The sequence below is a fragment of the Pan troglodytes genome, chromosome 11 (assembly GCF_028858775.2).
Source record: "Pan troglodytes isolate AG18354 chromosome 11, NHGRI_mPanTro3-v2.0_pri, whole genome shotgun sequence".
Lineage (NCBI taxonomy): Eukaryota > Metazoa > Chordata > Mammalia > Primates > Hominidae > Pan > Pan troglodytes.
In genome coordinates, this window is record NC_072409.2 from 39,616,730 (window position 1) to 39,640,203 (window position 23,474).

General features: G+C 44.7%; 1 pseudogene; it reads right to left on the reverse strand.

Moving 5' to 3' along the window:
- Window positions 1–6,136: 6,136 nt before the first annotated feature.
- Window positions 6,137–19,966, reverse strand: LOC100611070 (nucleoside diphosphate kinase B-like; annotated as a pseudogene).
- Window positions 19,967–23,474: the final 3,508 nt, after the last annotated feature.

Below are 23,474 nucleotides of genomic sequence, written 5' to 3' on the forward strand. Positions count from 1 at the left end.
CTGAATAAAACCTCTGTAAACATTCACATACAAGTCTTCATAAGGAAATATGTTTTTATTTCTCTTGGCTCAATGCCCAGGAGTGAGATTACTGGGTTATGTGGTAAGTGCATGTTTAACTTCATAAGAAACTTCCAAAACTATACCGTTTTACATTCCTACCAGCAAAGAATGTGAGTTTCAGTTGCTCCATGTCCTTGACAGCACTTGTTATTGTCATTTTATTATTTTAAATAAACTATTTTAGAACACTTTTAGATTTACAAAAAAATGACAAAGGTAGTAGCAAGAGTTCTCACATATCCTGCACCTAGATTCAATTGTTATTAACATCTTACATTAGTATGGTATATTTGTTACAATTAATGAACTATTATTGGTACATTCTTAACCAAAGCTCATTCTTTATTCAGGTTTCTTTACTTTTTACCTGATGTCCTTTTCGTGTTCAACATTTCACCTATGATGCAACATAATATCTAATAATTGTGTCTCCTTAGACTCCTCTTGGCTGTGACAGTTTCTCAAACTTTCCTTGTTTTTGATGACCTTAACGGTTTTGAGGAGTATTTATCAGGTATTTTGTAGAATGTACCTTAGTTGGATTTTTCTAATGTTTTTCTCATGATGATACTGGGGTTATGAGTTACGGGGAGGAAGACCATAGAGGTAACATGCTATTCTCATCACATCATACCAAGGGTACGTACCATCAACATAATTCATGACTATTGATGATGACCTTGATCACCTAGCTGAGATACTAAGAAAACAAATCTGTTAATGTGCCCACATATTTGCCTTTTCAACTACTTTGCACTTCTTCTGCAGTGTCCAATCTGCTCTTATCCAACCTAGCGAATTTGTTAAAATTTCAGATATTAAAATTTTAGTTCTAGAATTTCTATTTGGTTCTCTTTTTTTTTTTATCAGATGGGGGAATCTCATCAGAAAAATGGAAATGATAAAAATCCACAAACATATTGTGGATTTTTCACAAACTGTGAAATCCACAAACATATTGATAATAGCTATTTTAAATTCTTTGTCTACTAATTTCATTATCTGTATCATCCCTGGATCTGTTTTTACTGACTGTTCTTTCAACTAGTTGGCGTGACTTTCCCTACATCTTTATATTTCTAGTAATTTTAATTTCTTTGCTGCACATTGTGGCTACCACATTGAGAGTCTGGACTGTGTTCACTTCCTCTGAAGAGTGTTGTAACTTTCTTTCTGGAAGGCAGTTCACTTTTTTCTAAAGATAATAAGACACAGCCTTTCTGCAGTCTCAACTGAATGTCTAGGGTATTCAGTAAGGTGACTCTAATATGGTTAGTCAGAATTCCAACATCCGTCAGCACTGACACTACCAAAATCTCTGTTGAGCTCACCGTCCTCCAGTAGCTATTACTTGCCAGGTCTCTCAGAGTGTCACTCTGTGCATGTACAGTTTCAAACTCAGTGAAAGACTTCAGAGGACCCATGAAAATTTCACCCCAGTATTTTTTAAACTCCCTAAGTGATCCCAATGTATTGTCAAGGTTGAGAACTATTGAATATCAATTCCTGAACTGTAAAGGAACTGGGGGGAAAATGCCCTGGTACCAAAGACAATTCAGAATTCCTCTAGATAGGCTGGTCCTGGATAAAGTCATAACGCATGTTGAAAAAGCAGCTCTACACTAAAGTAACTCTCACCTGGTGACATAAAGGAATAGAATCTAAGATAAATCTGGAGACAACTTTACTTTACCTCCTGTTCTTTAAAATAATTGGCTATAATAACTCACTCCTATCGTATTTGAATAGTCCCCTTTAAGACTTTCCTATCACCTAAACTGAAAAAACTAAAGTGATACCTGGTCAAAAGGAGTTCCTGATGCAATAAAACCTGAAGGAAATTAAATCATCCCTTAATGAATTCATATCAGTTGTCAGGTTCCAAGTTCAAGGGAAATAAAGAGGAATAAGATGTCCTTCCTTCCCCAAAGTAGCTCCCAATCCAGTTGGAATTCCCAGTTTACATGGAGCTAAATGAAATAGATTTCACACTGTGATAGGTCCATGGTATGACAGAGATGCATTCAAAGTGCTTTTAGGAACGCAAGTATGCCTAACTTTGGATCCGAAAGGCCTCACAGAGGAATAGCTCTTTAACTAGGTCCTTTTAAGGGTAGGAAGAGTGAGGAAAGTGGTGAAGGTAAAGAAGGTAAGGGGTATTCTAGGAATGAGAATATATGCAAGGGCTTTGAGTGGGGAAAATAAGTGGAACATTTGGGGAAATTTGAAATGTTCAGTGCGGAAAAAATGAGGAGTAGAAGATAGTTTACTGAACAAAAGAAATAAGATGCCTTCACCCTATTCATCGGGTGAGATGAATCAAATTTAGAGAACAAAAAAGAACTTATAAACAGTTATTTGTTCTGGATTTGTAATAAATCACACCTTATTGAGGCTGCAGTGAATTCCTGGCATAAGTTCAACAATGGTGTGTAATAAGTACAAAGGGATTTACATAGACAGTTTCTAGGGAACAGGAGATGTCTAACAATCTAAGTCTAATCTGAAGAATGCCACCTCACTAAAGCATTACATTTTAGCTCAAAACTTTGGAGAATGAACTTTCCATGTGGATTGTGATCCTCCTTATTGTTTTGTATATGCACAAACTGCAAAAAGTCCAAATAATTGTACTGGGAAGAGTAAGGATCAAAGACGCTTGGCCAAGCTTGGCCAAATGTGCTTTGGAAATCTCCCCTGCAGCTAGAAAACCTAAGTGTGAGCCCTGCAGTAGAAAACCTAAGTGTGAGCCCTGCAGCTGCCATTTACTGCCCATTATGCCCATGAGGAAGTCCTTTAATTCCTCTGAGCCCCAGTTCCATGAAATGGGCACATCAGTGCCCACCCACCCTGCTCTGTCTCACAAGATTGTCAGGAGAGATCAATGAGCTACTTTGTGTGGAGAAACTTTGTAAAGATTAGAGCACAATACTGATGCAAGGGTTATTATTACTAATAATAAACAAGAAGAATGTGTGACAATGACCAGAATTTCCTGTTGAGACAACAATTTCATGAAACTATTAAGAAAGGTAGGATGTTTTTTCAATTCCACAATGAGAGTTATGCGCCAGTATTGTTTCAACATTCTCCAGGGAATAAAGGGTTTTGTGGCGATAAATAAGGAATGAGCCAGTTTGTCTGAAAGATTCTTTTTCTCTTTAGAATCATTTCAATAGCTTTTTGTGCCTTCCCACGATTTTTCCAGCCAATCTGCCATGACAGATGAGAATTGGGTATAGGCAATATGATGTCTTCTTTTAAAGAATGTATCTTACCATATGCAAATACTCATAATTCAGGGCTGTGAGTTCCCTCCCCCAACCCCCAGGCAGCCCTCAGGCACAGTGCTGGGGCACAGAAGGACATCTGTCCCATCAATAACCTCAGGAGTTTCTTCCACTTACCTAGAAAAAAGGAAAATGTATTCTTGAAACCAAACCATTCTACAGGAATCCCTTTATTCCTCTCTATCAGCTTAGGACAAGAGGCTTTCGTGTAGATACCAGCTGGCATCTGTAAATTTGTCAAATGAATGTGGGCAAGACCCTCTGGAGGAGGCCTACTGCCCTTCAGAAATGTAACACAAGGATTCTTTCTTGTTGGACTGAGGCCTGCTCGTGATTTTGATGACCTTTGGACTGTCAGCTTCATCTCATGTCATCAGATACAGCAGCCAACTGCCCTTCCTCATATCCTGCCACTAAGAGTTCTGATCCTCAATGGTGACCCAATGCCTTCTTCTCCTAAATTTGTACTAAAATAACCAAACTACTGTAATAATGGGAAAAAGCAGCATTGTCGGTGAAAACCTGGAAAGGATTCCCTCTTTTGCCAGAATTTTACAGCATTTCTTGTGTGTGTGTGTGTGTGTGTGTGTGTGTGTGTGTGTGTGTGTGTGTGAGAGAGAGAGAGAGAGAGAGAGAGAGACAGAGTCTCACTCTTGCCCAGGCTGGAGTGCAGTGGCGTGATCTCAGCTCACTGCAACCTCTGCCTCTCGGGTTCAACCCATTCTCCTGCCTCAGCCACCCAAGTAGCTGGGATTACAGGTGTCTGCCACCACGCCCGGCTAACTTTTTGTATTTGTCCAGGCTGGCCTCAAACTCCTGAGCTCAGACAATCCACCAGCCTCAGCCTCCCAAAGGGCTGAGATTACAGGCATGAGCCACCACGCCCAGCCAGGAATTTTAGAACATTTCTCAAATTTCAGTGTGCACATGAATTACCTGGGAATCTTGTTAAAATGCAGATTCAGTAGGTCTGGGGTGGGGGTCCAAGAATTTTCATTTCTAACAAACTCTCAGGTAATACCGCTGGTCCCTGGATCACACTTTGGAGAGCAAGAAATCAGAAGACAAACTTGAGCAATTTCCCCAGAACTCAGAAGAAATTATTAAGGAGACAAAAATGATGAAAGGAAGGTTGAGGAGAGAGCCAAGAGCTATAATGGAGCATCTATGTAAGGAAGTGAACAGAAGAGATACAGAAAAAAACATTGGGGTTGTATGTATGTTTCAACTTTAGAAATACCTTAGTATAATTCATTATCTCAATATAGCAAAGCAGAAATGCCATGTAATTATTTTGATAGATGACAAAAAAATCTGAGAAAATTTAACATTTCATTATCACCATCATTGATGATGCATTTTCTTAAAGTGACAAATGTACTCTATGTAAAACCAAATCCAGCAAGAAGCTTACTGGCGAAATACCAGCAGCAGTCCTGTTTGCATCAGTAACCAAAAGAATGTCCACTGTTATCAGTGTTATTAACACCGTCCTGCAAATTCTAATTCAGACAACCAAATATAAAAATGAAATTAGGGGTGATTTAGTTGGGATTATGTTCAGCTTCATGTAATCATGGCTTAAACAAAATAGAAGTGTCTTCCACTCTCGCCTAAGTTAGAGGGAGCTTTTGTAGCTCAAGGACACCAAAGACCCAGGCCTTTGTGATTCTCTTTTCAGTCATCTCAGAGGTGGCTCTTGTCCTCGAGATCCAAGGTGGCAGTTAGAGGTGGTCTAAGGATGGTGTAGCTGTCATAAACATTTGGTGTCTCAGGCCTCATGAATATGTAGTGTTTCCTTGGTCCTCCCATCCCGTCTTGTCTCTGTTCAGCCCATGTAGGCTCGGCCAACTTTATCTATCACATGTTACACAGCTACTGGCTTCTAATTGTTTGCTAAGACAGAATTTAAAATTCTTAAATAATGCAGCAATGCACATTACACAAAAGAAGCATATTACATTAACAAAGCTAAGCTAGAATAATAAACACACGGCAATGACTAGGGATTTTTAATATGAGGGATAATATGAACTTATCCTAACAAATATTAAATTATATCATAAAGGGGCAAGAAATTTAACAGTATGTTAGCAGCTGAAGGAAAGACAGACCAATGCAGGAAAGAAAGTGCATCAGTAATCTCAACTATATGTCAAAAGTAGGATATGGTAATGCTGCTGTTTCCAAGTCAATGAGGAAAAAATGTGTGGCAGTGCAACTTGCTAACCACATGAGAAAAAATAAAAGTAGATACCTACCTCACACCACTCACACATTCCAGAAGAATTAAAGCTGTAAACATAAAAAGGAAACCATGAAAGTATGTTTTAAATACACACACAGGAAAATATGTACGTGTATTTAAATAACATTGGGCAGGGAAAAGACTTTTAAACCTGCCAGCAAAGATGGAACAAAAAAATGAAACTATCAAAGATTTTATTCTTAATTTTAAAGGTCTGCATCTTTCTTAAAAGGCCAAAATTGAACTGGACTAATGAAGAAGAGAGGACCTGGAACAGACCTAGCTAGACTAGCCCAGCCCTTTATTCGTTCTACTAAGTAGGGGTTGGTAGATCACACCAAGCTCACATGTATGCTATTGGAAGGTTGATAGGCATATACACTTTTTTTTCTAGTTTCCATGGCTTTATGGGTAAATATGCTCTAGAAAAGAATGATCGATTCTGTTGCTTCTGCTTCTAAGTCAGTGGAATGAAGAGCTATGTCCAAGGACACTCCAAGCAGTTCTTGAAAGAGACTGCTACTGTGTCCACCTATCATGCATAGACCCAGTCATAAGCACAAGATCTGTAGTCAACTGGTTCTTTGGGCTTAAACCATAGGCTAATTTCTTTTTTGTTGTTGTTTTTGTTTGGTTGGTTGGGTTTTTAAAATATATATATACTTTAAGTTCTGGGATACATGTGCAGAACATGCAGGTTTGTTATATAGGTGCCATGCTACCTGCCATGGTGGTTTGCTGCACCTATAAACCCATCATCTACATTAGGTATTTCCCCTAATGCTATCCATTCCCTAGCCCCCCAGCCCCCGAAAGGCCCCAGTGTGTGATGTTCCCCTCCGTGTCCATGTGTTCTCATTGTTCAACTCCCACTTATGAGTGAGAACATGCAGTGTTCGGTTTTCTGTTCTTGTGTTAGTTTGCTGAGAATGATGGTTTCCAGCTTCATCCATGTCCCTGCAAAGGACATGAACTCATCATTTTTTATGGCTGCATAGTATTCCATGGTGTATATGTGCCACATTTTCTTTATCCAGTCTATCATTGATGGGCATTTGGGTTGGTTCCAAGTCTTCGCTATTGTGAACAGTGCCACAATAAACATACGTGTGCATGTGTCTTTATAGTAAAATGATTTATAATCCTTTGGGTATATACCCAGTAATGGGATTGCTGGGTCAAATGGTATTTCTCATTCTAGATCATTGAGGAATCACCACACTGTCTTCCACAATGGTTGAACTAATTTACACTCCCACCAACAGTGTAAAAGCATTCCTATTTCTCCACATCCACTCCAGCATCTGTTGTTTCAACCATAAGCTGACATCTTTGGTTTTTTTTTGAGACTGAGTCTCGCTCTGTCACCCAGGCTGGAGTGCAGTGGCACAATCTCGGCTCACTGCAACCTCTGCCTCCCGGGTTCATGCCATTCTCCTGCCTCAGCCTCCCGAGTAGCTGGGACTATAGGCACCCACCACTACGCCCAGCTAATTTTTTGTATTTTTAATAGAGACGGGATTTCACCGTGTTAGCTAGGATGGTCTCGATCTCCTGACCTCGTGATCCACCCTCCTTGGCCTCCCAAAGTGCTGGGATTACAGGTGTGAGCCACCATGCCCAGCCCGGCTGATTTCTTTTTCAGCACTTACTACTGAGCCATTGCCATGAATGATGCATCAGCCCACCTGAATACAGAAGTCCCTGCAAATGGTGTGTGGCTTAGAATCCACTGGATTGGTCTCCCCAAGCATCACTCGGCCTGTCTTCACCGCATTCAGCCCCTCCCAGACCATGGCTAAGACAGGCCCTGAGTTTCTGTATTTTGCCGGCCTCGGGAAGAATGGGCAGTCTTTCCAGTGAAAGTAGTGCGGCTTCAGATGTTCTCAGAGGCCCAGAGGAACTTCATGGCCACGAGGTGGAATCTCATCTGCTCAAAGCACTTCATGATCTTGCCAGCCAGGCCATGCTGCACACTGTCTGGCTTGATGGTTATGAAGGGGCACTCAGGTTGGCCACGGTCCAAGAAGCTGGTTGGGCCAGGTGGCAGCTGCACTGTGCTGCAGGAGCCTGTAATTTTTAATTGTTCAGAAAAATATATAGTCAGCACAAATGAACAAATTATGCAAAATGAAAGAAGCCAGACCCAGGAGGCCACATGTTGTATGATTCCATTTATATGAAAAGTCCAGAATAAGCAAATCCACAGAGACAAAAGTGGTTGCCAAGGGCACAGGGGAGAGGGGAGTAGGAAGTGACTGCTAACATACACAAGGTATATATATATATTGTTTTTTTGAGACGGAGTCTTGCTCTGTCGCCAAGGCTGGAGTGCAGTGGCGCAATCTCGGCTCACTGCAACCTCTGCCTCCCGCGTTCAACTGATTCTCCTGCCTCAGCCTCCTGAGCAGCTGGGACTACAGGTGTGTACCACCACTCCCAGCTTTTGTGGGTGTGTGCGTGTGTGTGTGTATTTTTAGTAGACAGGGTTTCACCATATTGGCTAGGCTGGTCTCAAACTCCTGACCTCGTGATCCACCCACCTCGGCCTCCCAAAGTGCTGGGCTTACAGGCGTGAGCCACCGCCCCTGGCCTCAATACATGTTTTGGAGTGATGAGACTATTCAGGAATTAGACAGCAGAGATGATTGCAGAACTTTGGGAATATACTAAAAACCCTTGAATTAGATACTCGAACAGGGCAAATTTTATGGTGTGTGAATTACCTCTCAATTTTTTTCAAAAAAGTATGGGCTGCAAGTCACTTCTGAGAGTGGGTTTCAATTCTTCTCAACTGACCCTGCTGTTGTCTCTATAAAATAGTGAGTCAAAAGAACATTCAGGTTCTTAAAGCACAGTACCTGAGCAAGACCCAAGCAAGAAATCTTTATGTCCTGATGGCCAGGGTGGGCGGGCCAGGAACGCCCTTCCCGCCAATAGGATGCAGGTCCCAGACAGCAGACAGGGTCTCTCCCATTTGCATGAACTGCCCTGTACACTCACCACCCAGGTTAGGTCTAGCCATGCATCCTCCAAACAACTCAAAAATGTCTGCTTTTAGTTTGCAATTTTGAGCAAATATGTGCTGAATCTCCAGTGGGTGGATTTGATCGTCTGTGGTTTCAGAGCATTTCTGAGCTTTTGGTTCCTAAACTATGAGCTTGACCTCATGAGGACTGGGATCCTCTCCCAGAACTCCCTCCACATCACTTTCCAGCAATTTGTTTCAGTTGGCCTTTCGTTTATCTGATATCATAGAAGTGACAGACAGGGCATATCACAGCCGGAAGGAACTTACAGATTGATCAGTCCAACCTCCCCAACTCCAGCCTCCTATGATCCCCATTTAATGGATGAGGTTCAGAGAGAGGAAAGAGCCTTCCTACATCACCCAACAAATAAGTGAGGAAACTAAAATTAAATTTCTGTGTCCCAGTCCCCAAAGCACATGTGGTTTTTACATTCAATTATTTCTGTTGCAATATTGGCCTTAATACTGGCTTCCATTTCCAGTTAAATAATCTCTACACTGTGAACATCAAATGGACTGGCACAAGACCAGCACCAAGGCAAGGGCCTTAACCCTTTCAGGATGCTCCTGACAATATTACAGTTGGAAAGCCATGCTCAGGACAGACCCCTTGGGCAGGCACTTTCTCCAACTTACCTATGATTAAGTAAACTTAGCCTTGTTCACAGCAGCAGATGGAATAAGTAGAAGGAACCCAACTATTTGCAGAGCAAATTCTGTGGTCTCGTAGAATATTATGCTGGAAAGGAAGCATCTCTCCTCACTATCAGTGCAGCAATTTATTCTATGATGTGAGATGTGCTTTCATTCATTCATTCAATCAACAAACACTTCCTAAACATCTACAATGTGCCTGGCCCTGTGCTGGACACTGGGACATGGAAATAAGTGAAGCATAAAACTTGCCTTCAAAGAGCTTCCAGCCTATTGGGAGATGTTCCTCTAATGACCAGCCCTGGCTGAGGGGAAGATGAGAGGCAGAGAGTTTATACAAAGCACGATGGAGACACAGGAGAGTCCATGATTCTGGTTTGGGGGTCAGGGAAGGCTTCATGGTGTTGATGACACACCATAAGCCAGATCTTGAATGTTTCAGTGGCTGAGGAAAAGGGAAAGCTTTTTAGAGAAAAGGAACAACAGCACAGAACATGAAAGTGCATGGCACATTTGGAAAAGAGAGGAGACCAGAGTTTCTGGAACAAGGTGCCTGGAGCTATGCTACCTTGGTCCATTCCCATTTGCAGCTCCATCACTAAAATACGGGTTTTTTTTGGAATGACGCCAGGGACTGTGCATTATCCCCTTTGGAATTTACAGCATCTGGCACAGTGCCCAGCACCTAGTCAGAGCTCAGCAAATTTTCTCTAAGTGAATGAATTTTCTCTAAGAGTTAACATGTACTAAGCACTGAGTACAGCCGGCCCTCCATATTACAGGTTCTGCATCTGTGAATTCAACCAACTGTGGATTGAAAATATTATTCGGGGGGAAAATGGATGGTGTCTTCTGTACTGAACATGTACAGACTCTTTTCCTTGTCATTATTTCCTAAACAATATAGTATAACAACTGTTTACATAGCATTTACATTGTGTTTGCTATTATAAGCAATCTAGAGATGATTTAAAGTATCTGGGGGATGTGCACATGTTCTATGCAAATATTACACCATTTTATACCAGGGACTTAAGCATCCTTAAAGTTTGGTATCCTTGGAGGGGTCCTGGAACCAATGCCCTATGGATACTGAGGGACAAAGGTATATAGCGGACATTGTACTGAGTGCTTCACACATATCAAATAATGTAAAGCTCACAAACATCTTATGAATTTGGTATTATTAGTAATATTAATATCCCCCTCTAACAGATGAGATGGCAAAGACAGAGAGGTATAAAATAATTTGTCCAAAATCATACAACTAGGAAGAAGCCAATCTGGTCTTTAAGGCCAGATCTCTGCCGGGCTGCGAATGTACTCCCCTCCGTGTGCTGAATTTCTACCTTCCTACTATTCCGTAAGCTTCCTGGTGGCAGGGACAACATCTGTTTCTAGTCCCTGGAGTTCGCTCTCATAAACACTTCTCTGTCACTGTAGTAGAGATGAACAATGGGAGAGGGGCAGCAGGGGGCCAGATGGTGAAGGGTCTTGACCACCAGCCTCAGGATTCTGAACTCAGTCTTAGAGATGACAGAACCTTTAGCATAAGCCACGAAATCTCTCAGGAGGTATGTGCCCAGCATCTTTTCAATCTTAGCACAGAAAGGAGCCTCTCAGTGGACTTTGAAGCTAGGACAGACTTGCTGGGAAGGGGAAAATTGTAACCCAAAGGTCCCTGTGCTCTGCGTCAAGATGGACACAACCAGATATCAGGGAAGTGGTGAGTAGGGCAAAAGCCCCAGTGGGTTAAGGCTTTCTCTGTGTGATAGTCTCAGACATCCAGCTCTTTTCTATGCTCTAAATTTGGAACAACTAGATAGCCACTTCCTCCTAATCAAGATAAGCCCAGGGCCGAGGATCCATGCAATTGTGCTAGGTCATTTAATTGCCTTCCTCTTGGAAACCTTGAGCCAGTCATAGGGAAATTCTCTGACCGAGGCAAAGAATAAAGGTCAATGCCTTGTGGCATCCTGATGCCTTTTACAGACCCTGGAGCCACAGGAGAAATCAATTCCAGTCAAAGGAGTTGTGAAACTTTTTTTTTTTTTAAGTGGAGCCAGTATTTTAAGATTTTCCAAGTCATGGAAAAATATACACTAAGAGCATGAAAACAACGCAGTGTCTCATGAAATCTAATCCTCATTGTTGTCCAAACAAAGCCAGGCCAATTTAATAAGGAGGTATGTTCTTTAACCTACCATAAAATGATCTATTATGAAGTATTAGTGGGAAAAATACTATTACAAGTTATTCCCATTTTTCCTGGCTGCTCACAATTTTGTTATAAACTATGCTTTCCTTTTCAAAGCTTTTTTTCTCTGACTACAAAAGCAACACATATTCATTGCGGGCATTTTGGCAAATAAAGAGAACAAGAAATAAGTAAAATCACTGCAACCCACTATTAACAAGTGTGATTTGGGTTTTTTCCCCCCAAAATTAAGATTATACTGTATATAGAGTTTTAAATTGTTTTCACTTAGTATTGATCAATAGCATAATCCTATATGCCCAATATTCTTTGAATATGTTATTTTTATCAATTATATCAGATTTCTCAGTGTGGATGTGCCGTAATTAAGCTAGTCACCATCCTGTGGACACTTAGGTTGATTCCAGTTTTATGAGTGTAAAAATGAATGTGAGGAATGTCCTTATACAAATATCTTTGTTCTAATTTTTAAGAGTTTCCTTAGGAAGTGGAATTACTAAACAATGGGATATGAAAACTTAAGCTTCATGATGTATTGTCAAATTGTCTTACATTCATTCAACAAATTTTAATTGAGTGCCCAAGTGCCAGGCATGGTTCTGGGCACTGGAGATCCAGGGGTGAACACAGAGACAAACTCTCTGCCCCAAAGGGCCATATTCAAATGGTGGTACTAACTTATTTTCCTACCAGCTGTGTATCAGAATGCCTGGGTTCTGATCTCCTCACCAGCATGATGACCTTTTAACAACGATAAATCTTGGGCTGGGAGCAGTGACTCACGCCAACAACTCAGGAGGCTGAGGCAGGAGCATTACTTGAAGCCAGGTGATAATGGTTTGGCTCTGTGTCCCCCACCAAATCTCATCTCGACTTGTAATCCTCACGTGTCAGAGGAGGGGCCTGGTGGGAGATGATTGGATCATGGGGGCAGTTTCCCCCATGATGTTCTCATGAGAGTGAGTGAGTTCTCATGAGAAATGATGGTTTTAAAGTGCGTCACCTCCCCCACTTGCTCTCTCTCTGTCTCTCTCTTCTGCCACTATGTAAAATATACCTTGCTTTCCCTTCACCTTCTGCCATGATTGTAAGTTTCCTGAGGCCTCCCTAGCCATGCAGAACTGTGAGTCAATTAAAACTCTTCTCTTTATAAATTACTCACCCTCAGGTAGTTATTTACAGCAGTGTGAAAACAGACTAATATGCCAGGAGTCCAAGACCAGCCTGGGAAACATAGCTAGACCCTGTCTCTAAAAAAAAAAAAAAAAAATTAGCTGGGCATGGTTGTATACACCTGTAGTCCCAGCTATTGGAAAATAAAGAGAAAGAGAAATAAGTAAAAGGCACTGCAAGCACCATGTCAGATATTGGTTATGAGATGCTTCTGGAGCTCCAGGGAATGTGGCCTCCCTGGTAAGGTGGCTCCCAGAGGAGACAGCTGTGAGCACCAGCAACCGACACTGCCACAGCTGGTGATAGAGAAGTCAGGCAGAGGGGACCCTGGCAGGGCATGTGTATCTTACCACATGTCAGAGGGACTGGAAGGCCAGAGGGGTAGGAGGAGCATGGGGAGGGATGGGGAGGGCAGTTTTGCAGTTAGCAGAGGTGTATGCGGCTTCAGCGTGGAAAATGGATGGGGGAGAGGGTAGAGATAAACCGCAGGGGTCCAGGAAAGATCAAGTAATTTTAGGGTATGGCAAACACACAACACCTTACTTTGGCAAGTCACCGTGACCATTCTTAGCAGATCAGAAGGTCTGAGAAATTCTACAATATGAAAACTCGTCTAACCTTGTTCAAATCCACATTTCCCGGGAAATAACAGAGGAAGAGAAGAACAGAAACGGCATCATGACAGTCTAAAGGATTAACTCCAGGTAAGAGAAAAAGGCCTGGACGCTGCCGGTCCAGACTTGTAGAGAAGCGGGAGTATTGAAAACATATTCAGGAATTAAAAACGACAGGGCTTAATTGAAGACTGGATATGAAACTGGAGCAAGGGAATGTCAAGGACAACTCTGGGGTTTCTAATTTGAGCATCTGCATAGTGACGCGTTATTCTTGGAGAAGGATTGAGTCTGAGGTCAAATGAGAGGTAGAGGGGAGAAAACTCCAGCAAAATGTGGAACAGTGGAAAAAGGCCTGGGCTAAAGACTTGGGTTCTCAATCCAGTGATACCAACAAGTGATTGTACAAGCCTGAGCAGGTCCCTTCCACCCACTGAACTTCGGCTTCCTCACCTGAAAAATGAAGATGATAAGTCATATTCTAACGAGCACACATTGTTGTCATTTTGATCAAATAAAATAATATAAATGAAAGTGTGTCCCAAAGTGTAGAATGCAACCAAAATACAAGAGGATTATTATGATTATTGCTAGCAGTCCTTTGAGGACACTTAATTTATGACTCCCCAAGGAATCAAGTCAGAGCATAACATGAGGTCAACACACCTAGGGACATAAATGTCAGAAGTGACTTGTTATAAAACTAATTGCTATTTCGTGGATTCACTTATAATGATCCCAGCAACATTTTTCCAGGCAGAACAATTTTTTTTCTCTGTCATCAGGTCTCTCCCTCTTCCCACCCATAATCAATCAGGGCTTTCAACTAGGGTCACCCCTACCCTATCAAAACCTGCTCTCAAGGAATTATCCATTGACTGGCACTAAAGAAAAAGTGCCAATAAAGCTTGAAATGCTTCCTTCCCAGGGTTGCTTGCCACTCTTCAACCAAGGATCAAATCCTCTGCCAAAGGAGAGGATGTCTCATGGGGTATTGGGGACACAAGGATCACACTCAAAGCGGTACTGAAAGGAGGTTGTCTCATGGAGGGTTGGGAGCACGAGGATCACACTCAAAGAGGTGCTGAAAGGAGGGTGTCTCATGGGCAGTTGGGGGCACAAGGAAACACTCAAAGAGGTATTGAAATGAGGGTGTCTCATGGGGTGTTGGGGGCACGAGGAGCACACACTGAAAGAAGTCCTGAGAGTGAAACGAGCCAGTCACACAAGAATAAACATCATATGATTCCACTTACAGGAGGTCTCTAGAGAAGTCAGATTCATAGAGTCAGAAATTAGAATGGTGATTTCCAGGGCCTTGGAGGAAGGAATGGGAAGCTGTAGTTTCATGGGTACAGAGTTTCAGTTTTGCAAGATAAAAAGATTTCTGGAAAATTCTGGATGGTGGTAATGGTTGCACAACAAACAACATGTGTGTACTTAACACACTGAAGTATACACTTAAAATAATTAAGATGGTAAATTTTATACATATGTTAGTAGAATTACTCATGATGATGATGATGATGATGATGATGATAAATAGTATCAAAGAAGTTCAGATTCAGGGTGCTTGTCTTGGTGCTCTAGAAATCACCCCACAGAGGGAGCCTGTTATACACACACATGTGCTCACTTGTACACACACACTTGCACATGTACAGACACACACAGCCCTGCCCAACCTTCTTCTGTCAGCTAGGCAAGGAGAGCTGAGCCCAGTTATTTGGGCCAGTTTAGGGTTCACTCTGGAACTTTTAATAGTCAAAGAAATCTTTGTTCTCACTGTGCGACCATTTCTCATCCCAGTTAGCTCTTACATAAGACATATTTTGGATCTGATATATTGGGGAGAAAAAAAAACATTACCCATTTTACTCATTTTGAATAAACTAAAAATAACTATCTTTCCCATTTCCTGGAGTCAATAACGACTGTTTAGAAAGGACAGGGGAAAGAAAGACATGGAATATGGGAAAAAAGCCATGGGCTGAGCATACAGGAGCCTGCTTCAAAACCTGTCTTTCCCCCTCATCTGCTGTGTGACCTTGGGCACATCCCTGACCCTCTCTGGGCCTCAGGCACCTTGTCTATGGAATGAGAGGGCTGTGTTGGAATCCTCTGGCCTTTGAGGTCCCTTCAATTCTCATAGTCTAGTTTTTGGTGAGAAGTAGGACTAGGGGTTGAGGCATCTTATTTTGCTGGCCATCTAGTAGATGAATCATTTTTATTATTCCAAAAATTTTCCAAATGAATTTTGATGTGATCCTTCTTGGTAAGAAACAGCTAATGACATCTCTCCTCCCATTCCTGGTCTAGTGTCTAGAAATAGTCTCCGTGAGTAATTTCTACTCACAATTCCCACTTCCTTGACTCCTGTTCCCTCCCCTGCAGTCTGGTTTCCGACTCCCCAGTCCTTTAAACTGTTCTTGTCAAGGTCACCGTGACCTCCTGTGACTGAGTCCAATAGACATACCTCAGTCCTTTTCTTCCTTGGCCTTTCAGGAACATCTCAACACAGGTGAACACCTTCTCTTTCTTGAGACACTCTCCTCTGTGGGGCTGAGAGGGAAAATAGCCTGCCCTCCTGGAGTCCCCAGGGTCACCACTAGGATTTGAGTGCCCACCATGTTAGTGCCAAAGTCTGTAACTAGTACAACATGATTTGCGGCCACTTGCCTTCCTGTTGCGCTCACATTGCCACCAAATTCTAGATTCACTGGGTGAATCATTTCTTCAGTCATTCAACAACGATTTGTCCAGAGCCAACTATTTCCCAGGCACTATGTGAGGCAATGGGAATACGGTAAGGCCAGCATGGCCTCTGCCCTCCTGGCATTTATAATCCATTGCAAGAGCCAGGCATCAAATGGGAGAGGACGAGACCCATGTATAACTACAAATATGATGAGTTCTCCAAAGAAAAAGCCCCCGGGGCTCTGAAAGATGAGATGGGGGACAGACAAGGCATCAGGATGGAGAGTGACAGGACACCAAGATCTGAAAGAGGGGAGGCAGCCAGCAGGAGCAGTGGGTGGGGAGGGCGGGAGTGCAGCAGGCACAGGGGACTGCCAGCACCTTGAACGGGGGACCTGGATGGCTCAACATCATCACACACCAATAGCACCCTGAATTTCTGAGATGGAGGGTTTGGGAGACGCACATGAAGATGCTGGAGGAGCTAAACCCCCACCCCGCCCTCCCATCCTCACCCATTGGGGCTGCTTCTTGTCACCCTTGGACAATGCAAGCTCCAGAAGAGGCTGTAGTTTGGACTGCTGAAGGGTCTGAAAGGGGTCAGGGTGAGTGAGAGGACACAGTAAGGTGGTGTGCAGGAAGAGGACAACCCAACGAGTCATCCAGTTATGCTTTGGAAAAAACAGTCCACTGATCTGTGCAGACTGGTGGCAAGGGGTGGGAGGAAGGGTAAATCATGGATGCCTCTTCTTTTGTTAAAAAAATTATTATTTTTTTTGAGATGGAGTCTTGCTCCGTTGCCCAGGCTGGAGTGCAGTGGCATGATCTTGGTTCACTGCAACCTTGCCTCTCGAGTTCAAGCAATTCTCCCGCCTCAGCCTCCCAAGTAGCTGGGATTACAGGTGCGTGCCACCACACCCGACTATTTTTGTATTTTTAGTAGAGATGGGGTTTCACCATGTTAGCCAGGCTGGTCTCAAACTCCCGACCTCAGGTGATCCACCCGCCTCGGGCTCCCATATGTTTTGTTTTACTTATTTATTTTGTTAACTTTTATTTTAGGGTCAGGGGTATATATGCAGGTTTGTTATATAGGTAAATTGAGTGTCACAGAGGGTTGCTGTACAGATTATTTTGCCACCAAGACAATGAGCATAGCACCCAACTCACCCTCCTCCCATCCACTACCTTCAAGTAGGCTCCTGTGCCTGTTGTTCCCCTCCTCAGGGCCACGTGTCCTTGATGTTTAGCTCCCACTTACAAGTGAGAGCATGTGGTATTTGCTCTACTGTTCCTGCTTTAGTTTTCTTAGGATAGTGGAGGGCCAATTCTTTTGTGCTGACCTTGCTTGGTTCCAACAGGCATAGAATTATAAATATTTTGCCAAGAGGGAGAACACAAAATGCTTTTCCTCAGCATCGTTGTCGAGAGTGGGCTCTCCTGGCCTCATCACTAAGCCCTCGAGGCCCTTCAAGATGACCTGATCCCATGTCCTCCATGCACAGATGAGGACAGAACACCGCAGCTGGGGAGGTTCAGGACCTCCCCACGGCCACACAGCTGCCAACTGGCTGAGGCAGAACACAAGTCTGCATGACTCCAAAGTCCACAGCTGTTCACACATCACCTTAGATGCCACCTGGGCCAGCCTGCTCTGTTTTACAGATGAGGAAACTGAGCCTCAAAGAGAGGGAGCCACTCTCTCCAGGAACAGACCTCCATCCCTGGAGGCTCAGCTCTGCTCCTTCTGCTCCAAGCTGCCTCCTTGTGGGTGGCAGAAGAGAAAGTGTCCCCTGAATAAATGCCATGAGAATGCAGCTGTGAACAAAACAATGTCCCCGAGCTGGGTGTCCAACGTCCCAAGGCCATGTGAGGAAAGAGGTTGTTGCCTTTCCGAGGAGGGGGCAGCTGCTGTGGAGCTGGAGCATTGCTCGGCCTCCAGCCTCTCCCAGGAACATAAAACTCAGGAACGAAGGAACGTTGGGCAGAAGCCCATGGGAACGAGGCCCACATTCCCCTCTCCAGGGGCTGCCTTGGCCGCCGATTATGCTCCCAACAAAATCCTTGCTGAACATCTGTATTGTGCAGGGAACTGATGCCTGGCCTCCCCTGCCATGAGGGGCTCGGCGCAAGACCCCAATTCTGGGGCTGTCACCTCTGACCCCACAGAGACCCTGACTCTCAGCGGCCATATTCTGACCCTGAAAATCTGGAGTGAGTTAGGGAGAATTTAGACAGATGTGGCTCCTTCCAGTTTCCTGTGGAAATTAAGTGAAACCAGGAGGCATCTCATTCAGGGGAAAAGATGAGAGATGTGAGGAAAACAGAGGAAATAAATACATGAGGTGTTTGTTTGCAAAGCCGTTGTTTCTTCCATGCTCAGCACTCCTCAGAAGGGAGCTGACTTCTGGCAGGGCAGTTTGCCGCAAAGCAAGTCCCTGATCAGCTGTCTTCCAACCCTCACTCCCACCACAAAGGGCCCACAGCTCTTCGCACTCAATGCTCCTGCACACTTCTAGTACTTTGCACAAGCTATTTCCTCTGCTTGGAATGCTGTTCCCTCTCTTTTCTTTCTGGAGAACCTCTATGCAGCCCACATGGATCAACTCAAGACGTAATCCTCTGACTCCCTCCCTCCCACCTTTCCAAGCAAAAGAGGTGGCTGCTTCTTTGAGTCCACCCATCACCCTGTAAACCCCTCCATGGTGATCTTGTCACATGGACTTGAGGGCATGTCTACATGCCCTCTGTCTCCCTTGCTAGTCTACAGCAGACAGTGTGTCTTAATCATCTCTGTATCCACAGTGCCTGGTACAGAAAATGAACTCAATAAGCGTTCAAGGTTTGGATAGAAGGAGAGGGGAGAAATGGCAGGAGGGAAGGAAAGAAGCAGAAGTAAAGAAAAAAAATTGGCTTCTTTAGAGTATTTGCAAGTCCCTCTCTTCTTCCCTATTGATCTGAGCCTGTATCTGCCTCTTCTAAATAAAATGCCTCAAAAAAACTCATTGATTAGGCTGTGACAAGGCTCAGCTGAGCAACACACATAACACGGCTTATGCAGAATAGGAGTTCATCTCTCACTCACATGAAAGTCCTTCTGGCCAGATGCGGTGGCTCATGCCTGAAATCCTAGCACTTTGGGAGGCCGAGGAGGGCGGATCATGAGGTCAGGAGTTTGACAGCAGACTGACCAACATGGTGAAACCTCGTCTCTATCAAAAATACAAAAAGTAGCCGGGCGTGGTGATGCGCACCTGTAATCCCAGCTACTCTGGAGGCTGAGGCAGGAGAATTGCTTGAACTTGGGAGGCGGAGGTTCCAGTGAGCCGAGACTGCACCACTGCACTCCAGCCTGGGTGACACAAAGAGACTCCATCTCAAAAAAAAAAAGAAAAAAAGAAAGAAAGTCTTTCTGAGGAGGCTGAGGCAGCTCTTTGAAGTCATCAGGGGCCCAGGCTGCTTCTGTCTTATTGCTCTGCCATCCCAAGGGGCTGTACTCATCCAGGTATCCCAGATAGCGCCCCACACATCCATGCTCCATCCACGGAGTGGGTAACGAAAGAGGACACACTCCTCTCTTCAAAGGCACAACTGGAAATTGAGTACAAGAGTCCCTCTTATCTGTGAATGCCTGAAACTGCAGATAGTACCAAACCTATATACACTATGTTTTTCCTGTACATACATACCTATGATAAAGTTTAATTTATAAATGAGGCACCGTGAAAGACCAGCAATGTAACTAATAAAATAGAACAATTATAATAATACACAGTAATAAAAAATATGTGAATGTGACTTCCCTCTCTCTCTCTCTCTCTCTGTCTCTCTCTCTCTCGCGCTCTCTCTCGCTCTCTCTCTCTCTCTCTCTCTCTCTCTCTCCCCAAATCACTTACCGTTCTGGACTTTGGGTAACAGAAACTGTGGGAAGTGTGGATAAGCAGGGACTATTGCACACTGCTTGCCCAGTCCTTCCATCTAGCGCAAGACAGGCTGGGAATTATGGTCTCATGCTGAGCGTCTGCACACCAAGGTGAAAGTTTTATTTCCATGTAAAAGGGATGAAATGGATTTTGGAAACAACCAGAAATCTTTTCCAAAACAACAACACACAGAAAGAGAACACCCTTCCAAGCCCCAACATTGACCTTATACATTTCACCATCCCAACAAACCTGTGAGGAAACTGAAGCTCAGGGTGGAAATGCCTTTGGCTGAGGGCACTATGAGCAGTAAAGGAGCATGATTGAAAACCAAATATCTGGTATAAACTGGGATTTCCATCTAAAACCTCACAAATACTACAAAGAGGAAAGGGGAGATGTGACTGCACAGCTGTTTACAGGGAGACAATCTGGGAGTCTGAGTTGACCCCCAGCTCAGTGTATCTGCTGTGTTATGTTTGTCTCCAGAGCTACATTAATGGGGGCCAACATCCAGAACAAATGGGATGAGCGATCTGCTCTCCTTGGGCTGGCCAGACTGCACCTGGAATTCTGTGTTTTGGGGGCCAGCCCTTAATGAGAACACTGAGAAACAGGAATGGGCCTGGGGCCAAGACAGGCTGGGAAGGGTCTGGATGCCCGCCCTGTGAAGAAAGAGCCACAGCTGAACACCATGGAGAGGGGCGAACTCCAGGGGATGTAGATCCTTAGCTTCTCATCTGTGTCACAGAGAGGACATGGTGACCTCATTCCAGGTGGCTCTGAGGAGCAGAACAATGACCCATGGAAAGAAGCCACTGGGAGGCAGAGTTGGCTCCAATAAAAAGAGGTAACCGGGGTGGTGCACCAAAGCCCCGGGCAGGCACGGCAGAAAGTAAGAACTCATCCCCCAGGGTGTTCACCAAGGGCGGAGGTGCTGTAGAGCCTTCTAAGGCAGAATCTTGCACCTGGAGGCTCCTGCAGCTGAGAATGGTCAGGTGTGTCTATGTGTGTGTGCACACAGGTGTGCTCTCCTAGTGACAGGGGCCATGGCTCCCTTGAGGTTCTCCAAGGAGTTTGTGACTCAAACCAGGGTCAATGGACTGGCCCACTGGGTCCTTCCAGGGCCCCTGCCTGCTTTAAAATCCCATGACCAGGCCGGGCGCCATGGCTCATGCTTATAATCCTAGCACTTTGGGAGGCAGAGGTGGATGGATCACTTGAGGCCAGGAGTTCGAGACTAGCCTGGCTAACATGGTGAAACCCCATCTCTAGTAAAAAAAAAAATACAAAAATTAGCCAGGTGTGGTGGCATGCACCTGTAATCCTAGCTACTCGAGAGGCTGAGCCAGGAGAATCACTTGCACCTGGGAGGCAGAGGTTGCAGTGGGCCAAGATAGCACCAGTGCACTCCAGCCTGGGTGACAGAGTGAGACTCTGTCTCAAAACAAACAAACAAACAAAAAAATCCCATGACTGCCAGTGTAGACGCACAGATGTCCTGATGATGAAGAATAGGTAAAGAGAGCTCAGAGTGGCAGAAGGAAACTGGGGGCTTACCGGGACTGAAAATGGCTCTGTGAGCTCCACTCCCCAGAGCAGAGTGTGCCCCAAAATCCAACCGCAGGAACCACCCACTTGGCAAGCTTGGAGCATATGCTCCTCCCCTTGCTGAGGCTGGAGTATCTCCAGAACCCCATCTGCAAAGGGTCCAGGGGTTTCACATTCATCACACACCAGCCTGGTATGGGTGTGGCCTTTCTCCAGGACACCCCACCAGCCAGCAGGTGTCTTTTTGTTTTTCACCACTTCTTTTTGTCTTCTACAATTAGAGACCCTCTAATGGCCAGGCACCATGGCTCACACCTGTAATCCCAGCACTTTGGGAGGTCAAGGCGGGTGGATCACCTGAGGTCAGGAGTTCAAGACCAGCCTGACCAACATGGTGAAAGCCCATCTCTACTGAAAATACAAAAATTAGCCAAGTGTGGTGGTGCATGCCTATAATCCCAACTACTTGGGAGGCTGAGGCAGGAGAATCGCTTGAACTCGGGAGACGGAGTTTTCACTGAGCCAAGATTGCGCCATTGCCCTCCAGCCTGGGCAATAGAGTGAGACTCCATCTCAAAAAAGAAAAAAAAAAGACCCTCTAGTTTATTTGATGGCAATGCAGAATGACTTGTAAACCACTGTTCCCAAGCAGCAAGGCAAGGAGGTAGACAAGGAGGGGTGAAAATGGACCACAAACACCTGAGTCCTGGCCCCATCCCTGAATGACCTGGAGCATCCTCTCTTTCCTCACTGGGTCTCAGGTTCCACACCTGTGAGTGTGATGAGGAGCAGACTCTGTGGGGAAGCCGTGCCATGATGTATGTGTGTGCCTAGCCCAGTGCCTGGCACACAGAGGGACCTCAACAGTGTTTGTGGCTCCCTTTGTACCTCTCAGGGCTGTTTGGGGATTAAGTGAAAAAAATAAGCAGAGCACCTGGCTCCAAGCCTGGCACATAGTGAGCGCTTGATGACTTCCATTTTGTGCCCCTCCTGTGCACACCCGTGCCATGGGCTGAATCACGTCCCTCCCTGAATTCATACATTGATGTCCTAACCCACAGTACCTCAGAATGTGGCTGTATTTGGATACATGGTCTTTAAAGAGGTCATTAAGTTTGAGTGAGTTCATTGGGGTACCCTAACCCAATCTGATGGGTGGTGTCCTCATAAGAAGAGGAGATTAAGACACAGAGAAGCACAGAGTGAATGCCATGTGAACACAGAGACAGAAGGCGGCCACCTACAAGCCACGGAGAGAGGCCTCAGAGGAAGCCATCCCAGGGCACACCTTGATCTGGGAATTCTTGCCTCCAGAATTGCAAGAAAATCAGTTTCTGTTGTTTAAGCCACCCAGCCTGGAGTACTTGTCATGGCAGCTGGAGCAAATGTGGAAACCCTGCACTTCTCCAGCTCTGTGCCTTTATCCACCCCGCAATGCTGTCCTGCCCAGTCCTGAGGCCCAAGGCATGCCCTGGAGGGAGCCTTAATGAGCCTTCATCAGAACTTCTCAGACCTTAATGAGCCTGAGAATCACCCAGGAGCTTGTTAAAATGCAGATTCTGCTTCAGTAGGTCTGAGTGGGGCCTGAGAGTCTGCATTTCTAACACGCTCCAAGGGAATGCCAGGGCTGCTGGTCCATGACCCACACTATGAGTAGCATGGTGCCAGATGGAGTGGGGGGGCGTTAAGCCAGATGGGTGAGTGATGATGGGAAGTCCAGTGCTCCCTGAGTCCTGGGTGCTGATCGCAGCTCTAGCTCTTTCCACCCCTCAAAGTACAGGAGCTGGAAGAGGAGAAAGGAGGTGGCAACATGGGGCAGTTTTGGGTGACCTTCTCAGGGGAAATAACCACTTGTGAGCCCAGAGAAGCTCCCCTGGAGGACCACCTGCTTCTGCTGTCAGTGGGAAGTCACCTCCAAGCTCCTCTGGTCCTTTAGTCCATCACTTTCTTGACATGGATGGGGAGACTGAGACCAAGATTGGCTACATAACTTTTGGGGGTTGTGCAAAATG